The sequence below is a fragment of the Anas platyrhynchos genome, chromosome 14 (assembly GCF_047663525.1).
Source record: "Anas platyrhynchos isolate ZD024472 breed Pekin duck chromosome 14, IASCAAS_PekinDuck_T2T, whole genome shotgun sequence".
NCBI classification, from domain to species: Eukaryota; Metazoa; Chordata; class Aves; order Anseriformes; family Anatidae; genus Anas; species Anas platyrhynchos.
Genome location: NC_092600.1, coordinates 7,450,786 through 7,471,702, shown reverse-complemented (window position 1 = coordinate 7,471,702; position 20,917 = coordinate 7,450,786). Strand labels below are relative to the sequence as shown.

Below are 20,917 nucleotides of genomic sequence, written 5' to 3'. Positions count from 1 at the left end.
AAAACCAAAAAGCTCTGAACCCTAAGGAATTTGCAGCTCTAACAGAACAGAGGCAGCAGATGGATATAGACAGAAATAATCAAGAAATTTTAGTTAACAAGGCAGGAGTTAGTCTGAGCAAACCAAATCCCTGATTGCCATGAGCATCGCACAGGCACAACAAAGAGGAGTTTTGATCATCGATGCCCTGCACCACACGGAGCTCTGCGCATCCTTCATCTTCGCCGCTGTGCTCCATCTGTCACCCCCCCCCCCCGCTCCCTGGCAAATGTGTATCACTCACCCACTGCACTTCATCTCGTAGCATGAAAACTCTTTGGGCCAGGGAGTCATGTACCACCTCACCCTCCAGCACCAAGCATGGTAGGGCTTAAACTGGTCATGGAGATAGATGAAACAATTTAGGAATGAAATGGTTAATTAATAATAATGCTTATTAGTAACTGCTTCAGCAGATACTAATACATTAATCCAGTCATCGGATTTTTTTATATGCATTTTTTATTTTATATTCATTTTTTTTCCCCTCAGACACCTCCCTAAGACCAACAGCAACCAACAGAAAACGCTGCTTAGAGTCAAGGTTCATGGAGACTTCAGTCTGCACAGTTCCACGCCTACAGATCATATTACCTTTCCAGTATGATGCACTGAATTGCAAGACAAGAAGGCAGTTCCTACAAAATGGCATGTTCGATAGTAGTAGCTGCAACTTCCGTGCTCAAATGTACAATGTGACAGATTTTCCAATGCAATCCAAACTTCAGAAGTGGAAAAAAAAATAGAATGTAAATGGACCTTGCTTGCTCTTAAATCACTGTTAGCAAATTTGAATCTGTTTAAGCTGGCCGTTTAAATCAGGCCTATTTAACTTGCAAAGGTAGGTCAGGTTTTATTGATCACTCCAGTGCTTATAAATGCACTCTTAAAAGAACGAGACTAATGATAGACAAGCACACAGCTCGGTTGCTAAAGGCTCACTAGAAATATGTGTGATAATATTTACAGCCCTCGAGCTATGTTGTTGTCTGCACAATTTATATACGCACCAGAATGCAGACTGTAGGCTTGCCAATTCGTATTGGAATGATTAAAAAGCAAAACAAACAGAAAAACAAACCAACCACCAAAATCAGAGCCTTACCAGAAAGGAGGTGGGTTAGCATTTCAATTTACTAAAAGTACAGCCATGAACTTCTAGAATACTGTCACTGCAGCACAAGTGCAATTCACTTCTTGGTTATTGTTCCTCAACTGCTTTTAATGCAATATTTTGTGACTGGGCTTCCTACTCAGAGTCCTTGCTATGTCCTGAATTTTGAACTACTAACAACTGGTGGCATTATTCCAGTTGCCATAGAAATAACACAGACTTATTGTTATTTATATTATGGCATCACCTAGAGGTGCTTTTAATTAATCAGAGCTCCTTCTTCTACACTGCTCAGAGAAGGGCCAGAGAAGAAGCATGTTTATAACACTGATGAAATTTTTAAATAAACAAATGCTGACTATTTGAAGAACCTAGATTCTAGAGGAGTGAGATGATAAATAAAGGAAATAAATAAATATGATCTTGCTGGGGGCTGTTGATCATCATAGCAGAGAAATAAGGGAATGTCTAAATAAAGATTTGCAGCACTTTCCACCCATATGGATGAGCACAGACTGAACACATTGCTAGATCTAGATATAGCCTTACTTGATACTAGCTTTTTGCTTTGCTACCCTAGCTTTTTGTAAAGGATTTCACTTATGAACGGCCTTTCAGAGAAATAAAAAATACTATTCTGTACAAAACTAAACATGACATTTGTTTTATTTTTCACACCATGCTAAAATAAAACTACAAAGGGTTTTCAATTGATAGACACATCACTCCCATCCCAACTAAATATTAATTTTTATGGCCTGAGAAAGTTTCTAAATATAATATTTACAGACACTTAATCACAGAAAACAAACAACAACAGCAACAACAACAACAATGACATAAGAAAACTTACTGCAGTTAATGTACTAGAAGACAAGATTTCTGGGTTTTATTCTACTGCAGACTTGTGCAACTCAAACAAGTTCCTGAGTCAACCCTTACTCAAGTTTTTTCCTCCATCTAATGAACAGGTGAGGTGCATAAATGGATCAATGCCTAGGACATACTCTGGAGCTATGCTGTCAAAATAGCTAGAAAATCCAATAATAAATAATATAAATTCCCATCATCAACTTTAGGCAATTATCCACTGTTTATTAGCCTCCAAAGTGAAGGCTAATAAATCTGCTTATTTTAGCAGATAAAGTCAAATTACCCTGACTGAAGTTGGTAAGTGTTCAAAGATGAACAGCTACAGCCTCATTTGCTTTTTGTTATTTTTGATGAAATGTCAGCTCAAAAACTGAAAGATAGTTCCTAGTTATTTAGGCAATGTGAAACTTGGGCAGTTATTTTCCAGGAAACACGGCCTGCCTGACAGGTCTTAAATGAATAAAAGTGATATTATTACAATTATCATTAGAAGAAGATGTCCCTCATCAAAATGTGTCTGGATTTTAATTGACAAGGTCTGGGTTAATGCTGTGAAAATGCCAATGAAAGCAAAGCCTGTGGCTCAAACTAATTGTCAGCACTGAGCAACCTCAACCTCTAACCCACCACAGATTTATCACTCTGTGCACACTGTACTCATGACAAGAAACGTTTGAATTAATCATTAACAACGAGAAATTCCTCCCAGACAGAAAGTGAGCAGAGTGCAGGGCTGCCTACCCCTCTTTCCCTTGCTCCCGAGCCGAGGAGAGGTGCCTGCAAGCCTTCCTAATGAGGAACACTTTCTTGTTGTTGTTTTGCCATCTTTAAGACCATTGCAGAGGAAACTTTCAGTGCTCCTAAAATGAGGAGAGAGGCATTAATCTGAGCGAGCTGCAGAGCACATAGGGCTAAATGTCCTCCCACCTCCCTGGCCATCCTCCCCAGCCAGCTCCAGCACACCAACAGGTACAGGGGCCTCGATGGGCGAATGACAGAGGTGCAGTTGCACAACGTGGGCTCACATACGAGCACAAACCTCATTGCTGATACTGACGGAGTTCCATCATCCCAGAAACACCTGCACAAATGGTTCACCTTCTGGAAAAAGGCAACCTGGTATGCAGCACGCTTGCTTTCCAACACACAGACTCACAGTGCTCACCCAAGGCACAGTGGCTGTTATTTGGGGCACCCAGCCTGCTCCTGCTGCTGATTGTTCATATGAACTCATCCTTTATGGGGGTGCCTGTCTTTAGTACCAGACTACACAGCCGAGCACCCACCACTTAGCCCCACCTGCTAACTCAGGGAGCTTCCTCCCTGGTGGCAGTCATCAGTCGCAGTGCGTGTACCACTCCAGCAGAGACCAACAGGCAGTGAAAATGTCAGGAGAAAAGCCAACAAAGACTGGGACGTGAGCATCAGCCCAGCACAACCTACAGCCTCCTTACTTCAGCCACAAACATGGTAACCCTTGGGAAAGTCCCCTCAGTTGGCAGCCAACATCACTTTTCACATCCGATTTCATAAATAAGTAAAAACAAAAGGTTCTGTAAGAACCTCACTGAATTCTTACCTTTACTTATTCTACACCAGAATAGTGGCACAGACCTCCAGAATACTGCTGGGCATAAGGGAGGCTGACTGCCTACCGTACATGACAAAGGCTCGAGGCCTGCTTGGGAACGGCGTGCATCTCAGCCTTGCTCTGCTTGCCTTCTGCAGGCTTTGCTCTGTATGCCTTGGCTTTCAGCTTTTCAATCTGCGTGGGTGACGGCATCATCGTGACGCAGCTTGAGCACACATCAATCCGTGAGGTTGCTCCCCAGCCCAGGACTCTGTATGACATCTGATGCAAAATGAAGAATTCCTCCCCCATGCCATGTTAAAAATGGAAAGCACGACAAAATTTAGAAGAAAGGAAGGGAGGGTTATCTCCTAAAAAATCAAGGGCCAGCTCCTGAGGTGGGGAAAAAGGCAGAGGTCTGCTAACATCCAGAGGCACTAAGTTTGACTAGCAAGATATAAATGGAGCTACTGAAACCACCTTACAGAGAAGCAAAACATAGACACATGCCCCCATCATCAACCAACTACTGGGAGAAAACAGAAGACTGAGTTTTCTGTGGTGAAGGAATATGAAGCTACCTTGCTTAGAGGATGCCAGAGTCAGCAGGGGCTCTGCGACCCCTTCCCAGTACCTGGAGGCAGAAGCTGCTGGTGGCATTAGCACAGGCACAAAAACCCAGCTCACTTCAACACCCCATTCCTCCCAGAGACAACTTCTTCCATTCACAACCAGCTATCCCACTTTTTTAATTGTTGCCATTTTCTATAGATTCACCATAAAAACTACAAACTAGAAAGCTCCCATTAAATGATGCCAAAAAGACCTCTCAATTCACAGCAAACGTTTGGCTGCACACATTCTCTCTTATTTTCAAACGTTTTCAGTATGTTTCAGCTTCCCTTCATTAAAGATATTCATAATTATTAACAGTGCATCTAAAGAAATTGTACAACAGTTTTGGGCTTCCAAATACAGACTCTTGGCTGAACTAAATAAATAACAAACAAAACATTTCAACAGCACTAGAAAGAGGTCTCTATTGATCAGGAGGCAGAGCTCGGGCAGAGAAACCTGGGAGCCATCCCATTGTGATTTAAGTCAGTGACTTCTACCAGGCAGGAATTTGGCCCATTACAAAATCCTACCTCTTTTCTCACAGCATCATTTTTCAGTTAACTGTCAAATTAGTCAGGAGCCACAACCATTTTTCATGATAAAAAAGTACAAAGTGGAGAATTCTGGTATCTTAACTGAAAACTTGAAGAGCCCAGATAATTTTTTCTGGGCTAAAGAGACATGTTTAACACAGCAAAGTAGCTTCACCACACCAGCTTCTGCTGTGGCTTTGCAAGTCTGTTTCCATTGCATGCTTCTAGAATCCTTTCAGACTAAGTGAAGGTTTAATTGCAGAAAGTTAAAACAAATGATAATTTCTAAGCCCCAAATGCCCCCTTTCAAAAGTTGTCAGGGCTTTCCAAATTTCTAGCTCTTTTGGGCTCTTTCATGCACTTCACAGAACTATCCAAGGAAGGGCATCTTTGGCACTTAAATAAATTGTGCTGTGTCAGTTCTGCAGTGCTCAACTAAAACCAGCAGGACCCAGCACGCAATTATGAGACCAGAACGGCTCCCAAAGTACACATGGTACTGAAGCTTCCAGCAATTATTTCTGTGATCCTTAAGACAGAGGTTGTTCAGGGAAAGAACTGCTCCTTTTGGTAATTACAATCCCAGGGCTATGTGATGCCTGTCAGACTCTCCCTTTGTACATCACAGGCCACTTTTGTGGATCATTGTAAAATAAATGTGTCATCCTGATGGGATTTTTCCTAGTCACTCTCAAATTCAGAAAACATGACAAGCTGTAGCTCATCTGAACCCGAACGTACCCAAGTTGCCACGACAAAGAAAACAAAATGTTGCTTCCCAACTACTTACTGACATGGGACACGGGTGGCTTCCTCAGCACAGACACAAGCTGTAACCAACTGGATGTGCAACTAAGCCAGCATTTGTCCAACAAGATGTAAAAATGACTTCCTGGGTGATGTCACAGTACGGGCGGAGCAGTAAAGGCTCTCAAGCATCCTGAATCATCAGGCCCACATGTGACATTCTCCACTAAGCTTTGTTCTGGCAAAACCCCCACTGTTCTAGGAAGGAAAGACAGTATTTTCATTTCTTTTCTGCAAGGCTGGATGTAAAGCTTGGAAAGCAGAGCTGCCTTAACCACATGGCAGGAGGATGGTAGTTCATAATTAATTTTCCACATCAACTGTTGGCTGCCCTCCTCTTCCTCGCTGCTAGGCTGCAAACTGCCAGTGGAGACTTATCCAAGAGCAGACATGCCACAGAGCAAAAAGCATGGTTATTATTAGCTGCACTTTATAGCATGGGCTAGCCAAAAATAAGAGGTAAGTGAGCTGGGGCACAGTGAGAGAAGTACCAGAGCAAATGCAGCCTTGTCTGAAGCTGCTTATCTAAGAAACGCAAAATGAAGGGGATAGAAAAGCAGGATGAGGAGAGACAGATAGACGGGAAGGTTGCAAGCAGATATGGGAATGTGTTTTCAGAAGGTTTTGAGCCAGGCAATTCCAAAATGTCTGCAGCCCAAAGTTTCCACCCTAATTTGACTCTGCCCAGCCCGTGGCCCAGGGGCTGCCAAGCAGCAGCTCAGTGGTGGTACGGGGCTCTGAACTGCTGCATCTGCTGTGAGAAAGAAGCTTTACTCCATTCAGACCTTGGTTAACATTTTCCTTTCAGACTTCAAATTTCTCAAAGACCAGAGTGCAAAGTAATTACAAGGAGGTCCTTGGTCCTTACAGGAGAAAGGTCTCCAGGAGAAAATTAACCACTACTTCATCACGCTCTCTGAAGTCCAGAAGGCAGAGCTGTAAGGTGACAGCCCAGGAACAAGCCCATTTATATGACTTAGGGCAGATCCATTGACTTCTCAGTATTTCAAGACTACAGGTAAAGGACTATTATATTACTGTTCTGTGATTGATATCTTAAGAATTCGATGTTAGTTTTGGAGTTTCTTATTTTCTTTCAGAAATTCAACTCAGTTCTGCTGCTGATATCAGCTTTTAATTCATTTTACACCAAGATATTTTTTATCAGAAATTGTGCTTTGATATGTGTCAGGTTGATGGATTCAATAAAAGCCCTGTCAGGAGAAGCAGAGTGAATAGGGTTGCAGAAGTGGTGTCATCAATGGAATTGATACGTTAACAGCCAGTCTGCTGATCTTGCTACAAAACATGCAAGTATAATAGCCATTTTATTTCCTCACCCTGGCAAAACAGTTCAGATAAACACTAGAGAATATTTGCATAAATATTACTCATACGAACAAGCTCAGAGTGCTCATTAATAGATAAATATATATATTTATAGAGAGAAAGTGATTCTGTATCCAGTTCTATTTTCTTATTTGGTGTGGAAAATCCAATTGAGAAAAACAGAGTTTACTGAAAACGTAACTTGAGGAATTCAAGCAGATATCCCCTCACACTCCAAGTGAATGTTTCCTTCAATAAAACAGAAAGAGAATTTCACTGATGTATTCAGACACAGCCAGTAGACTTGCACCCCTCATCAAGCCATTGGAAAAATCACATTATGATCTTACTGACATCCACACTTAGAGACATGCAAAATCAGTGTTTGTTTCTGATTTCATAAATGAAATTACGTAAAAAGCAAGAATAATTTGAAGAGAGAGGCAGTAATTTTTTTGACCAAATACAGGGAATGAGAAAAGCAGAGCTGCTTACTGCACTGCTATAGGTCAAGAAGGGCTTGCATATACAGCTACACCCTCTCTTTGCCTCACCTGTATCATACCATCACAGTTGCAACACTGCCTCTACACTGTCCTATAATAAAATGAAATTTTGTTAATTGAGCTGATTTACAAAATATTTTGGAGCGGTTAAAATAAAAAATGTAATGTTGGAATTAAAGTTTAAAAAAAAAATAAAAAATTACAGCCTAAACGAAGCAAAATATCCAAAGCAATTCATCTGAAATAGCTGAATTACACTGAGGATTTATGCCTATGTAATGAAGACAATTAATTGCTATGAGATCCATAAAACATTAAATGAATGTAGGTGGGGTTTTTTTTTGTTTGTTTGTTTTTCCAATTCTACTTGCAAGATAAAATTTATCAACTATGGTTAATGTCTACTTAAAATTTTTCTCTTACATATTTATTGAATATGCTTTTTCAGCAGAACAAAGCATTTTACTAACCTGATTCTACTAATCTAAAAATCTAATCTTAAAGCAATTTAAGGAAAAATATTGCTCTACATTTCATCTACAGATCAGTTAAAAAAAAAATCCTTACACAATAAGAATACCATCATCACAAACAATGAAGTGCTGCTAAAAGGGAATCAGCTTGTCTCATGTGAGCAAACAACTTATGCTGCAAGATGAATGTGTTCAGTTAACATTATCTGGACATATTTTGCCATTTCCAGCAGAGATACAGAGCAAATGTGGATCGTGATGTCATTTGGTGTTACTGTAATTGCTTAACTAAACTAAACACATGAAAGAAGCTGGCTCAGATCAGAGCAGGAACCTCAGTCAAACAGATCCACATCCAAATCTCGTTCTTTGCCCTATAGGTTCCTCAGCAGCTCAGCCAAGGCTATCTCCATGCCTCCAGCCGTGGGTATCAAACACACCCGCACAACCTCTGCAGTCCGAGGTGTGAGTCTCAGAAACCGAGTCAGGCTGATTCTGATGAGAAGGATGTGGGGAGTCCGTCACACTGCTGGCCTGCTCAAAGCAGGGACAGCACTGAGGTCACTGCCAACCAAACATCCTAACCTCACAAAACTCAACTTGTCCAGGTGAATGGAACAGCCAAGGCCTGGAGATCATTACTGTCACCATTAAGGGATAGTTCCTATGAACAGGCTAATAGTTCTCTGTAACATTTCCCTGGGCCATCCTATTAATACTGCTTTTGTTGCATGAAACAACACCAGCAATGCAGCAACCAGGACATTGTAACTCCCCTGGAATTTGTCCTCCCTTCATTCCCCTGTGCTGCAACTGCACAAATGCAGACACCAACCTGCAATGGATCCCCACACACCAGGGGACACCCAGTGCACCCAGTGGAACACACACAGAGAAGGGGAGATACATTTGCTTTCACCTACAAATCTCAAACACAGAACTAAACAAACAGCTGTGATTTCTACATTATAATAGAGTAAAATATTTCTCCATAAGAGCTGAGAAGCTCTCTTGGTTATGAAATACCTCCCTTACAGCCTTCTCCTTTAGGTATTATAATCACAAGAGCAACAGCTTGGAAATAAACAAAAGTAAAGATGACAACAAAATCCTAAGTGATGTTTAACAGGCTTCTCTTCTAGAAAACAGATGCTATGGTAGCAGACAGACAAACAGAACAAGTACTGCAGGGGTTTTAACAATAGAAACCTCTCCTCCCTGACACCAATGTGGTTTTCTTGAAACACCTGAACAGATTAATAATATATACTATAGGCAGAACAGACCTTTCTTGACTCTCAGCATTTAAAAGGTAAGGACATAATTTAAGCTATTCCAACTTTTTTTCTACAATTACTGGAGACAGGCACGTACCTGCAGAAGCCATTTTAAGGCAGGTATGCAAAATGTTCAACACAAATCACCTCCCAGAAATGCCTGTCTTCACAGGGAGCTTAAGCAAAAATCTAGGTAAATGAATCCCAGCTGGCATCACGATCTGGGTCTACCTGTAGGAATCCAGTGCTCTGGTACAGCCTGGCAGAGGCAAGCAGACACAGGTCTCGGGTTGTGCAGCATTGCTCAGTCACTCTGGCTCATCCTCACCATGTCATAGGGGCTGTGGGATGTAAGAAGTCTCAGCTACCACCCATCTGGGCAGCAGATAGAACCACAGGTTTGGTCTCCTCACCAGGACCTTCTGATCTTCCCAATAGCTGTATTTGCAACACTGGATATACATGTGCACCATAAGGTATATAGGAATTGCATTTTTCTGGCAATGTACAAGCTTTCAGGTGCCAATGGTTTCCAAGCAGCACAGCCCTTCCCCCAGAGCCCTTCCCAACAAGTGCTGCCTGTGTGCACAAGCACTACCTGCAGGGCTGAAGCATGAAAATTTGAGCCTAAATTTCCAGAGGTAACACTACAGGTGTGATGATATCAAAAGCTGAAGAATGAAAGCATAGCCTCATGTTTTCTTAGAGACTTTTAAGTAAGTATTAACTCTCCTTTTTTTCCCCACTAACACCAAATACGGGTGTTATATTGCTGCTATAATTTTGTCAACAAACCATACTGCTGGTTCAGTCATGAAAGAGAAGTCAATACCTATGTGTTAAATAAGAAAGGATAGCATCATCTGATGCCATTCTATGAGCATCTTGGAACCAATACTTTAAATTTTATTCTTTGGAAGCAAATTTTGCCTCCACAGAAACAACTTGGCCTACAGAAAAGAAACTGCAGTATCAGAGGCTACACTGCCCTAAATGCTTCTACAGCACAGGATTTGTCTACTGTATGTTCCTTAAGTCCTGGCCTTCAATTTATTGTTAAAAGATGGGTTACATATTTTCTTGCTATGTTTACAGTATAACAAAGGAAATGTTTTTGTGTTATTTGAGAACTTCCACACATGTAAAAATTATAAAAGCCACACAACAAAGAGGGCATGTAAGCTTATGCAAGAAATTGGTATTATTACTGTCCTTGGCAAACAATGAAAATATACCAAGCGCAAAGGGGAGCACAGGGCTGTATTACAAATTGGCTACTTCAGCATTGTTTATTATTTTCCTCTCTGACCCTCTGAACTACAGACATAAGTGAAACACAACAAGTGAGACTTTCAAAATGAGGGTGTCTATCAGCACGTATACATCATCAACAAAACACAACCATCAATGAGCACTGTGTTCAATAAAACACTTGATACAAACACGCACCCCCTTGAGCCCAAGACTTTAAAAACACTTCAGTTTTGATGAACGCTCTCCAAATTCAGAGAGAGCAAAGGTTATTTACTGAGGCAGTATGAGCATGGCACATATATAACAACAAACACAAAGGCTGCTAACTTACTATTTTCACGGTATGTAGATATCCCCCAAAAAACAGTACAAAGACAAAAGCAGGGGGGGGAATGACATACCTTACTAAACGTGAATGTTGGACTCAACTCGTTTCAGAGCAACATTGGTGTGCAGTAAGTTCCCCAGGTGACCACCAACCACAATTCCTTCCTAAGGTCCCCAGAGGGTCCAGCTCACCCTTGTCCCTGAGGAAGATGCAGTGTCCTCCAGTAAGTTAGAGCCTCAGCTGCAGAAGATGCTGTTCAGAAAAAGGAGAGAGGAGAAGGTGTGGAATTAAATTCTAGGGTCAGTTGTTTGGCAGATTCAGAGCAGAGCATAAGACAACATCTGATAGGAATGAAATGTCAAGGCAGGACAAAGAGTCTGTGACAATCCATCATGCATGGCACCTTCAGAGGGCAATCTTTGAATTCAGGAACGGTGGTGCAAAGCTATTCTTGCTTTACAATACTTTAATAGCACCACTGCACCATGAAACGAATGCCAGCTTGGCTGCATTTTATTCCAGCCAGATATCATACTAAGAAAGTAAGTAATACTCTTCTCCATAGGGAATATTTTAATTCACTATGGCACTTTTCACAGAATAACAGAACTTTCATATTAAAAGCAGGGATGCAGCCTCAGTCTTAATACTTTGTACTGTTAAAATGGCTCACATTCAGGAAATTCAAAGCTCCCAATCAGGCAATTAAATTAGGTCTTTTAGTCAATGGGAAGCAGTGGCTGTCAGCCCAACCCTCAGCAACATGTTCCTGAAGTTCTGTTTCCAAACCAATTGTCAGAGACAGAAAAACATCCTAAGGATTTCTGGGAGGGTGAGAGCTCAATATCACCATGTTTTCTAGCTCACCATCACTGAACACAACCACCTTGAAACAATACGATCAGCACACAAAAACCTTGGAGAAGCACTAAGAAGTTCAAACATCTGTATGTTCATTGCTGCCATGTATTAGTCACCCCTAATTCCTCTGGCACATGGGAAAACATTCAAAGGATTGTTCTTCCCTCAGATAGACGATATGGCCTGCAAAGTGAGATGAGGAGCAAACGAAGAGCAGGATCTGGCCTCCTGACTAGCTGGCAAGCAATTCACTTGGACTGCAATTGCCCAGGATGTGAGCTCACCTCAGTCCCTATCCCCTGGCTGCTTCGGCTGGCCTCAGCTTGCCATACAGCCCTTCCAGAAGTGCCAGGGTCAGGGTCCTCTTCCTGCTCTGCTCCCCGAGGGAGGAAAAGCACAGGTGATGAGGAAGAGGAGGGAAGGGATTGCCCCTAGGTAGTTGTTGCTGCCTTCTCCAGGGCACAGCCACAGCTCTGAGTGACAAGTGGAAGTGCCAGGTGTTTTGTATCCATAAACAAGGCTCAGAGATGATTTGTCTAACATTAGCTCAACACAGCAGCCATGAACATAGTCAGACTCTAATTTGCTTAGAAACACGCAAAGAGAAGGGGAAAAAAAAAAAAAAGATACGGATACATTTATTTCTCAGAGGTCTCCTACACAGGAGAAAGCCCGTGACAGCTTGAAATACCACAAAGTCCCATTACAAAAAATGTAATTTTTTTCTTCACAAAAAATCCTGAACTCAGGAACAGGTTACAGCTGGAAATCCTAGTCAGTTTGGGGGCTTACAATAGAGAATATTACACTAATCAGTGTGCAAAACTGCCCATACCTAAAGTTAGCATCATGTTACATTTTTAAAATCATTATCAATATTTTATTAATTTATTTTACCAAAGGTATACATAGCTATCATGGTCACACAGATCAGAACAGCCAAGTGTAGTCACTTTATTTAGCACTGAATACTTCACTGAACCTTAGACAAATGGTTTATGCTATGTCTCATACATAAAGGTGTATGGAACAGCCTGTGAGATACCTGCAACAGGAGGTGGGAAGCAGAGCCCAGCCCTGCATTTCTTGGCACACGTTTTCAAGTCTTCTGCATCTCTTGAACTCAGACATGAAGGAAAAAAAGTGGAGTTCACAGTTCCTGTCCTCTTCCAGGCTAACTGTAAAGCCTTTAGTTGCAACAGACATATGAGAAATCAGACTGCTGACTGAAATGGTTCCCGAAAGACTTATGGGCAGTAGCAGATCTGTAGGTAGCAGCAAGACCTGATTCTACTGCTTTCAAGGGCTTTCTGTCTGAGGACCACAGTTACAACTTTTTTTTTTTTTTTTTTTTCTTTTTTCTTCATAAAAATGTATCACAAAAATCATGAAAAAAAATCAGTTCTACATTTTGTGCATTACCTACAGCATTATCTGAGCTGAAAAGTAGAAGAACCAGTAATAGGACTAGATCATCATTGCAAACTGAGTGCAGGAGCCTGGTCTCAGGTTGGAAAAGATGTGTTTTTGAAAGCTCCTATTTAGAACAGTTTGCCAATTCTCATCTGAAGCAAATCTCTTTGGTTAGAAGTTGGCACATTGCCTTAATAAGCTGCTATGCATGCACTTAGACTTTCTGTGCTCTCTGAATTCCTGCACTGCTGGGCGGATCATAAATTACAGCACGGGCAGGAGAGTGCACTTTCAGCTCTTGGCAAAGACCAGGGAAAAAAAAAAAAAAAAAAAAAAAAAAAAGACAAGGAAAAAAAAAAAAAAGAAAAAGAATGAGAAAGCTTCCCTCACTTGTAACCACTACCATTACGGGAATGAGAGCACAGCAGCAGCAGTGAGCTGGAAAATACTGCTGCAGATTCCAGCCAAATAGTTGTCTGAGCCAGTCTGAAATTCAGGAGTAATCCTGATGTTCTGTGATGCTGGAGGTTGGGAAATAACGGGAGTTAGGGAAATGATGGGGAAAAATAACTTCGGTCACAATGAAATGCAGTGACTGTGCACTGATTCCATCTCTCCAATACAAGCATTTTTTACAGACATCCCTCACCCCCGCGGTACAACTTAACTAAATAAAAACTGTGGCCAGGGCTCCTGTGAGCAGTAAAGTGAAGGAGTGGAGTTAACGATCATGGTGGAAAGTTGGTACAGTTCACAGCAAACTCAGTAGCTACAGACTGGTATTCACTAGGACAAGGTTGCACCTGCATTCACGGAGAACTGTCCATCCCATGCCTGTCTGCTGTTCTTCCCCTCCTCTGAGTAAGCTCAGGTAACCTGAAAATTCCAGTAAACTGCCAAGTTTTGGGTTCACTAGAGATCTGTAAAATCAGTGTCCAACAAAATGACATTAAGCAGGGCTAAAGTTAAAAAACAAAACCTACACTGAGGATGTTACCCTATTTCAGGTCTCCTTCCCACTCTCTGGGTTAAGGACTCAATTTTTTTTTTCTTTTCTGAGAGAGGAATGATCACTGATGAGCTGTGGCACCACTTAAACACCAGTAGGTACGCACAAATCAGAGAAATTCTTTCCATCAGTTTAATTTAGTTGCTACATCTGGACCTTGGAGTTAATCACTGGCAGAATAGAAATTTCATTCTTATAAAAGTTTATCAAAAGTCAGTTGTGGTTTTTAATTTGTGACTCGATGAATTGATACTGATGTGGATGTTGCAGTCTTCATGACCACCAAGCACCACTATTGCTAAAACAGCACCAGATAAAATGAAATAGTGTGTAGTGTATATATATATATATATATATATAAATAAATAAAAATCAGATTAATCAAAAAGAACTTTCTCTTTTCCATCTCAGTATCACACAATTTTAAGGCCCAATGAAGTTTTCTTACCAATCTAAAAGGCTTCCAACTGATGACAAATGCTTCTGAACAGTAAATTTAAAGTGCATGGAAACCATAGAACAGGAAGCCAGGAACCAGAGAACACAGCACACAGCTCCTGAGCTGTTCCTTGGATCTCTGACTTTGGGCAGCTCTAGCAACCAACCATCCTGATAGCCACTGCCTGAGCCCAGAGTGATGGATGGAGATTGAGGCAGACACCGGCATCCCTGCTGACAAATGTTCGTTCCAGTCTGCAGCTCCCGTAGCTTGCAGGAACTTTGTTTCAAAGGTAAAATGTGAAAGATTCTAATCCAAAATGTATTTTATGCATTTATACACATAAATGTCTGTAAAGGTAGCTGTTGATGGGTGGTTCACAGGAGATACAGGAAATTTGGCATTACTTCAATCTGAAATCAAATCAAATCTGAACACACAGAAATGCCCCTTGTACTAGAAGTCCCACATTTCCATTTGCTTTTTGTTCTAAAATTTAGTACCACCCCCATTCTCCTTCAATCAGATGTGTGGAGGTAGCTACTGACAAACTACAAATTACTTTTGTTATACCACCAATTCAGAGTTTTACATTCTGTTTCAGGAACCCTAAATTAAATATTCTGGTACATTCCTAAATTAACATAGTTAAATGCATCGAATCAGTCTTCAAGCTACAAAAGCAGGCATATAAACGTTCTCATTAATCAGAAAGGCAGACAAGACAGTTTTCCAGTAAAAAGACAGTATTTCCCTTAGAGGAACTTCAGTCCTTTACTGATAAAAAGCATGAATTATACAAAATCACCATACACTTTAGATGTAACAAATCAGCTCAAATATTAAATTTGAAGACGCCACTTCTACCTTGAAATGTTCCCTGACCACGAATCGATGATGGACGGGAGACTATCTCAAAGGAAGCCTTGCTATACCTTTGTCCTGCTCTTATATTCTTCTTTAGACGTCCGCTATTGATCACTGTCAAGACGAGGACAGGAGCCGGCTGGACCTTTATCTGACCCAGCACAGTCATCCTTGTGTTTGGGCGTCATACAGCTCAAGGTACAGGCCTCGTGGCCAGATGTGACTATATTAGTGAGAATTTGCAGCTTTTTATAGGGCAAAAAAGCAGTATCTGAAAGCTGAACATATTTGCAAACAAATCTTACAGTATAGTAGATATTCAAATTAGTATCAGTTTGTCTCATCAAAAATTAATTGCAACCTACCTAACTGCAATTGAAGAAATTAGTTGGGCTTGGGAAAGATTAAATATTTAAGGAGTGTGATGACTTAAAAATAATTGAAACCGTATCTCCTTGCTTAAATATTAAAGTTCTTTTGGCTTTTACTTGTAGTGTGGACATTAGGAAATCAAAACTCTGTGCATGTGTACAGCCATGCAGACACGTGCAACAGTCAGGCATATGCAGCACGAGCACATGCACTCTTGTAAATACCCTCCTTCCCTAGAGCTACACCTGGGCAAACACGCAAAACTAATACAGGGGAGCTGGTAGAGCCAGAAAAAAAGGTTGTGAAACAGGCAGGGAAAAAACACATTTTTATTGCTAAATATTTAACAAGGTCAGTATCTTCTGTAAGTGCAAGAAAAAGATCCCACAGCAGACTTAGAACACAGCAGGGGATTACAACAATTCATTAGCAGATATATCTTCTAATTACAGCCTTGGACATTAGCCCCTGTACAGCCAAGTAACAGCTGCTGCATTTTGCCCTGTCTTCAGGATCAAGCTCACTGTTTCCTAGGGAGCTTCAGGACAATATGGCTTAAAATGCTCCCAACACATTCAGTGGCTTCAGCTGAAAGGAAGGGTATTTGACTATCTCAAAGGATGCCCATGACTCCTCATAGCTCAAAGCTAAGGGAGGCTGGCTTCTATGTTTTATAGGATTTGTTTCTCTGCTCTTGCCACGCCAAGGAAGCTGTAGGATCAACATCTCATTCTGTCAGCTCCATCTCTGGTAAAGATCTTACATTAATTTAGTGTAGAGGTGACACTGGTGAATAAGAGAATAAAATGAGACTTTGAATCCTTCTTTCCGGAAGGCTAATGGTAAAAAATTGGTAGCAATGCAACTATGGCACCTTTCCAACTCTAACACTTAGAGCATTGCCCACGACCGTGTCCCCAGACATACTTTGTCATTCACGAAGGCTCAGTACAAAACATAAATAAAACAGAAGTTGCCAGCAATACTGGCACTCAGCTGCTTTGAGTTTTTTTTTTTCCTTCCCTGCCAACAAAACAAATAGTGAAATAGCAGAACTGTAATTCAGGTGATAACGCCCATGATTTAGAAATTTAGTGGAGGCTGGTGGTGTGATGGGCTTCCTCAAGAAGATAACTCAATGAAAGAATGTAGGTAGTAACAAGATGGAGAATACATTGGGTGAAATTAATATAATTATATGCTGTGTTTTTATTTTGTTTGTTTTTGTCATCTAACTGAAAAATAAAGGTATCCAGGGAAAGAAGAAATAAGTATTAATGTGATGAGGTAAAAAGTAAAATGCTAAAATCTGCACAAGTCTTGCTGCTACTGCTGCATAAGAGTAAATAATTTTTGAAAATGAAATCCAGATACACTGTGGAAATATTTCCCTTTTGAAATAAAATGTGCATCTTGAAGAAAAAATCTGCTTACAAAGGCTGCTACTCATGTTTGAAAGCATTAAGTTACAAGCTACTGTCTAACTGTCTAGCTGCTAGCACTGCATTACACCATTAAGGTTTTTTATTTTATTATTATTATTACTTTTACTACTACTCCTACAGTCTGGTTACAGTATAAAATAATATCTCTTGGGCTACCAATGCTGGAAAGTGCTTACATTCACATCTGTCCTTGTACTGCTGCTCTCCTGTGAGATTGTTTCTTCTGTCAGTTCAATGAAAAGTAAGGACAAAGTTCCAGCAATGCACATGTCCTTGTCAAATGACTGCATGTTCTTGGGGGAGTGGGGCAAAGCTTAACTGATTTTCTGGATTTAGGACAGAACGAGTACCAAACAGCTTGCACGTACTCTTCAAAATATTTCAATAATGAAATGAAGCCAGTTCTGCCAACAAGGGCCAACAGGTTTCTCTCAGAGGCACTGTGTGGTACAGCCTTTGTCAATACAGCAGTATCTAACTGGATTTCCTCTTACTCAAGCTTAAAATGGGAGTGTAACTAGCAAGCAAACATGTCATAGTCTTGGTATCACATTTAAACCAATAGCCTTACTTTCATGTGTGATATAAGTGGCTCCATCAGGTCCATTCAGAGCAAACGAGAAGCATGTTTCTCCAGCTGAACTGCACTATGCCAGCATTATTTACTTATTTATTTATTTCCAGCTTGCTAAAAGGCTTCCTTTCCAAATTTAGTATGGCAGAGTCCTTAATTCACTGACAAAGTGAAGCCAGTGCCTTTCTTTTCCCTTATCTCCTCTTTCCTCATGCCTGGGACAGACTGCGTGCCACTGCGGGGCAGGTATCTCCTCTTCTGCCACCTCTCCTCCCAGGGCTCACAAGCGACCAGGGTGAGGGCTTCACTCTGCATCCAGAGGGCTGCAAAGGTGGGATGTGCTGTGACAGCCCCAACTGTCCCAAGGGAAACGTTTGTCAATATATGCCAAAAGGTAAAACAAATTATGTCAACAAGGGAAAAGATGTTATTTTTGGATCCATTCCAAAATAAACTTGCACTGCACCAAGTTAGCGTACAGAGACTCTGCTGGGGCATTTGCAGTAGTCTGTAATAGAGCTGCACGCCAGGATGAGGAATGCTGTTTATTACTAGAACATTCAAATACCCTTGGATCTCTTTACCACAGCTGATAGCATATAAGTGGATCATATTACAGGATCAGGGCATTACGGCATAAGCTTTTTATAAACATACTGTACTTCTCTTTCTCTGTAGCAAAAGTATTAGCTTGACCACTATGAACTTTAATCTCATTTCAACTCAGTGTATTTTCATTTTGCCACCCAAAACTGGTGGCTGACTTCTTTGTATCTCCTTCAGACATGCTTTCACTTTTATTTATTTATTCTTCCCAGGACTCTCTTTATAAAGTGCAGATGAAATTTCCCAACAGTCCTGGCACTGTCCTCACTCTGCTCTCACTGGAATTGTGAGATTTATTACTAGCCTGCATTAAGACTGGTCATAAGAAGTCACTGTTTTGCTGTCCTAATCTGTCATGCTGAAGAGACCTCTGATTTGTATTACTGCCATTTTTCCTCTCTCTCTCTTTTTTTTTTTTTTTTTTAATTGTTGAAGAATGAATAAGTAAATGCATATCTCCAGCTCCTGTTAAATGTCATTGCTAAGCAAGCCTTTCGTCCTTTGCTAAAGTTGCTTATCTCTGAAGTTATTTATTTAACTGTAACTTTATTGTTTATCTCTGTGGAACATATTGGGATAAGCTGGTATGTCAAATGTTTGAGAAAATATAAATATATTGGATTCTGTGGCACCTAGAGGACACACAGCTGTCAGTCAGTTGTCAGCCTGGAATCTGAGCAGGGATTTCCATTATAAATTCAGATTATTCTTCTCACTTTTCGATTTTAAAATCCACACAGAGCATCAAACTCTGATGCTTTTGCTGAGTCCACAGTGTGATTCTCCTTTGACGCATTCAGCCAAGTTTAGTTACGTTAGTAAAAACAATAGTTTTTAACCACTTCTCCAACTTTGAAAAGTTTTGTTTGATAAATTAATTGTACACAATGTACTCTCACTCCGAAAGTCACACCCCTCGTTTCTGGTTTTACACTGCTACAACCTTAGGGAAAAGTAAGAGTCAACCAAGTTCATAAATGACACAAAAAGGCAGCCTTATTTACTGCACAGATCTGACATGTTAGCCTGCAAAGTATATCAAATTCACTGACACTTGAAAAACACCATACTAACTCCTGAAATGTAGCTTATCCAAGGTGGATCATATATTTGAAGAAAAATAACCTCAACTCAAGCTGGAAACCAGCATAAAAGCCTGCTAAATCTCTAGAGCTCTTAAGTGCTTTAATTTCAGCAACTAGTACAAAAGGGACAGAGCCAGGAGGATACTGAAGAGGGCACACAGAGGTCTGCTGGAGTATCAGGGAGGAGGAAAGGGTGCCTGCAGGGGCTGACAAGGACCAGGAGGGCTGGGTGAGTGCTCCAGAGAGTCAAGGAGAGGCCAGAGCAGACCTGGGGCTGCAGGAGGATGTCAGAGTTTTCTAGGTAAAGTGTAGAGAGTTTGAAGAAAGCTGATACAAGTTTAAAAGGACCATAAAGAAACAGGAGTGCTTGCTAGCTCCAGAACTGGACCTTCTGGTGTACAGACACCAATACAATTGCAAACTAGGACTTCCTTAATGCCCTCTCCCTTTTCCAAGCACACACACTGCTTTAGTTTACAGCTTCACAAGCAGGCCACCTATCCTTACATGCTGAACTAAAGAAAAGCTTCAGTAATGAGTGCAAAGTGCTGAGCAATCCAGTATTGGCACTGGAGGCATCCCCGCCTCCAACATGAGAAAAATCTTCAGAGCTCACCCATGTAAACACCTCCTGCTGTCTGCTCCCGGAGGCAGGTTAGATGGACTTTTCCAGCAAGTCTCCAAACGAACCAAAATACTCTCATTCATCCATAAAATAAGGCAGCGTCACACTGCTTCAAGTTGGTAGAAGCTGCTTTCCTCGGCACACTGCAAGGCTTAATGAACGGAGCACAAATACAGCATCCAGCAGACCGCACGGCTGAGCCAGCCTGAACAGCAAGTACCTGACCTGCCTTCAATCTCATTAGGCTCTCGGTAGTCTTAGAGCAATCTTTCTTTTTGTGCTGAAAACCAAAGCAGCTAGAAGTAGACTATCAGATGCAACCTTGCTATAAAATATGCTGAATTCTCCTCAGACACAGCTCAAGACTGCTGACTCTGAAGTAGTTGATTAGCAGGCCCCAGCCAGAAATATGTTACAGGGTCCGGGTAAAGCCTGACATCAGATGAAAAGACCCATTAGCCACCATAGAAAGAATACAATGCACCTGAACCCCTCTGCATCTAGGCATTAACAAGGAATAATTACAAAATACAGCTGACAATTATTCAGCACAGTGCAGCGTTTGAAACAGAAATCTGCCTTATCACTGATTGCCTGCTATAGATGCACACTTACACCGAGTTAATTGTGCTTGCAGGATAACTGTCTGTGCCATCAGGCGCTTATATTCCCAAACTCGTATACCCAGCAAGTGACTGTGTTCATTTAAAATCTCTTTGGAATTATGACCCTGTAGATATCAGGCAAGAGAATTTAGTGTGCTTTGCCTTTTTTTTCTTTTCTTTTTTTTTTTTTTTTTTTTTAAAGTCCTTCTAAAACCCAAAATAACATTGTCAAAACTGCACTGCAGTTCTGCATGTATAAATCAATTAGCAGAAATTCAGCTCAAGGATAAATTTT

The 20,917-nt window shown here is 41.0% G+C and overlaps 1 protein-coding gene across 14 annotated transcripts in view; it reads right to left on the bottom strand.

The window, feature by feature from the left end:
• Positions 1–20,917, bottom strand: part of SGCD (sarcoglycan delta) — a 543,191-nt gene that overhangs the window by 218,335 nt on the left and 303,939 nt on the right. For 7 of the 14 annotated variants that reach the window (XM_072023522.1, XM_072023536.1, XM_072023520.1 and 4 more), the window contains one exon: positions 10,795–10,973. The exons of 2 other annotated variants lie outside the window; for them this stretch is intronic. The gene's annotated coding sequence lies outside the window, so the exon portion shown is untranslated. Of the gene's footprint in view, positions 1–10,794; positions 10,974–12,627; positions 12,767–20,917 lie in introns of those variants that run through there. 5 more of the 14 variants (XM_072023537.1, XM_072023529.1, XM_072023530.1 and 2 more) reach the window with 2 other exon arrangements.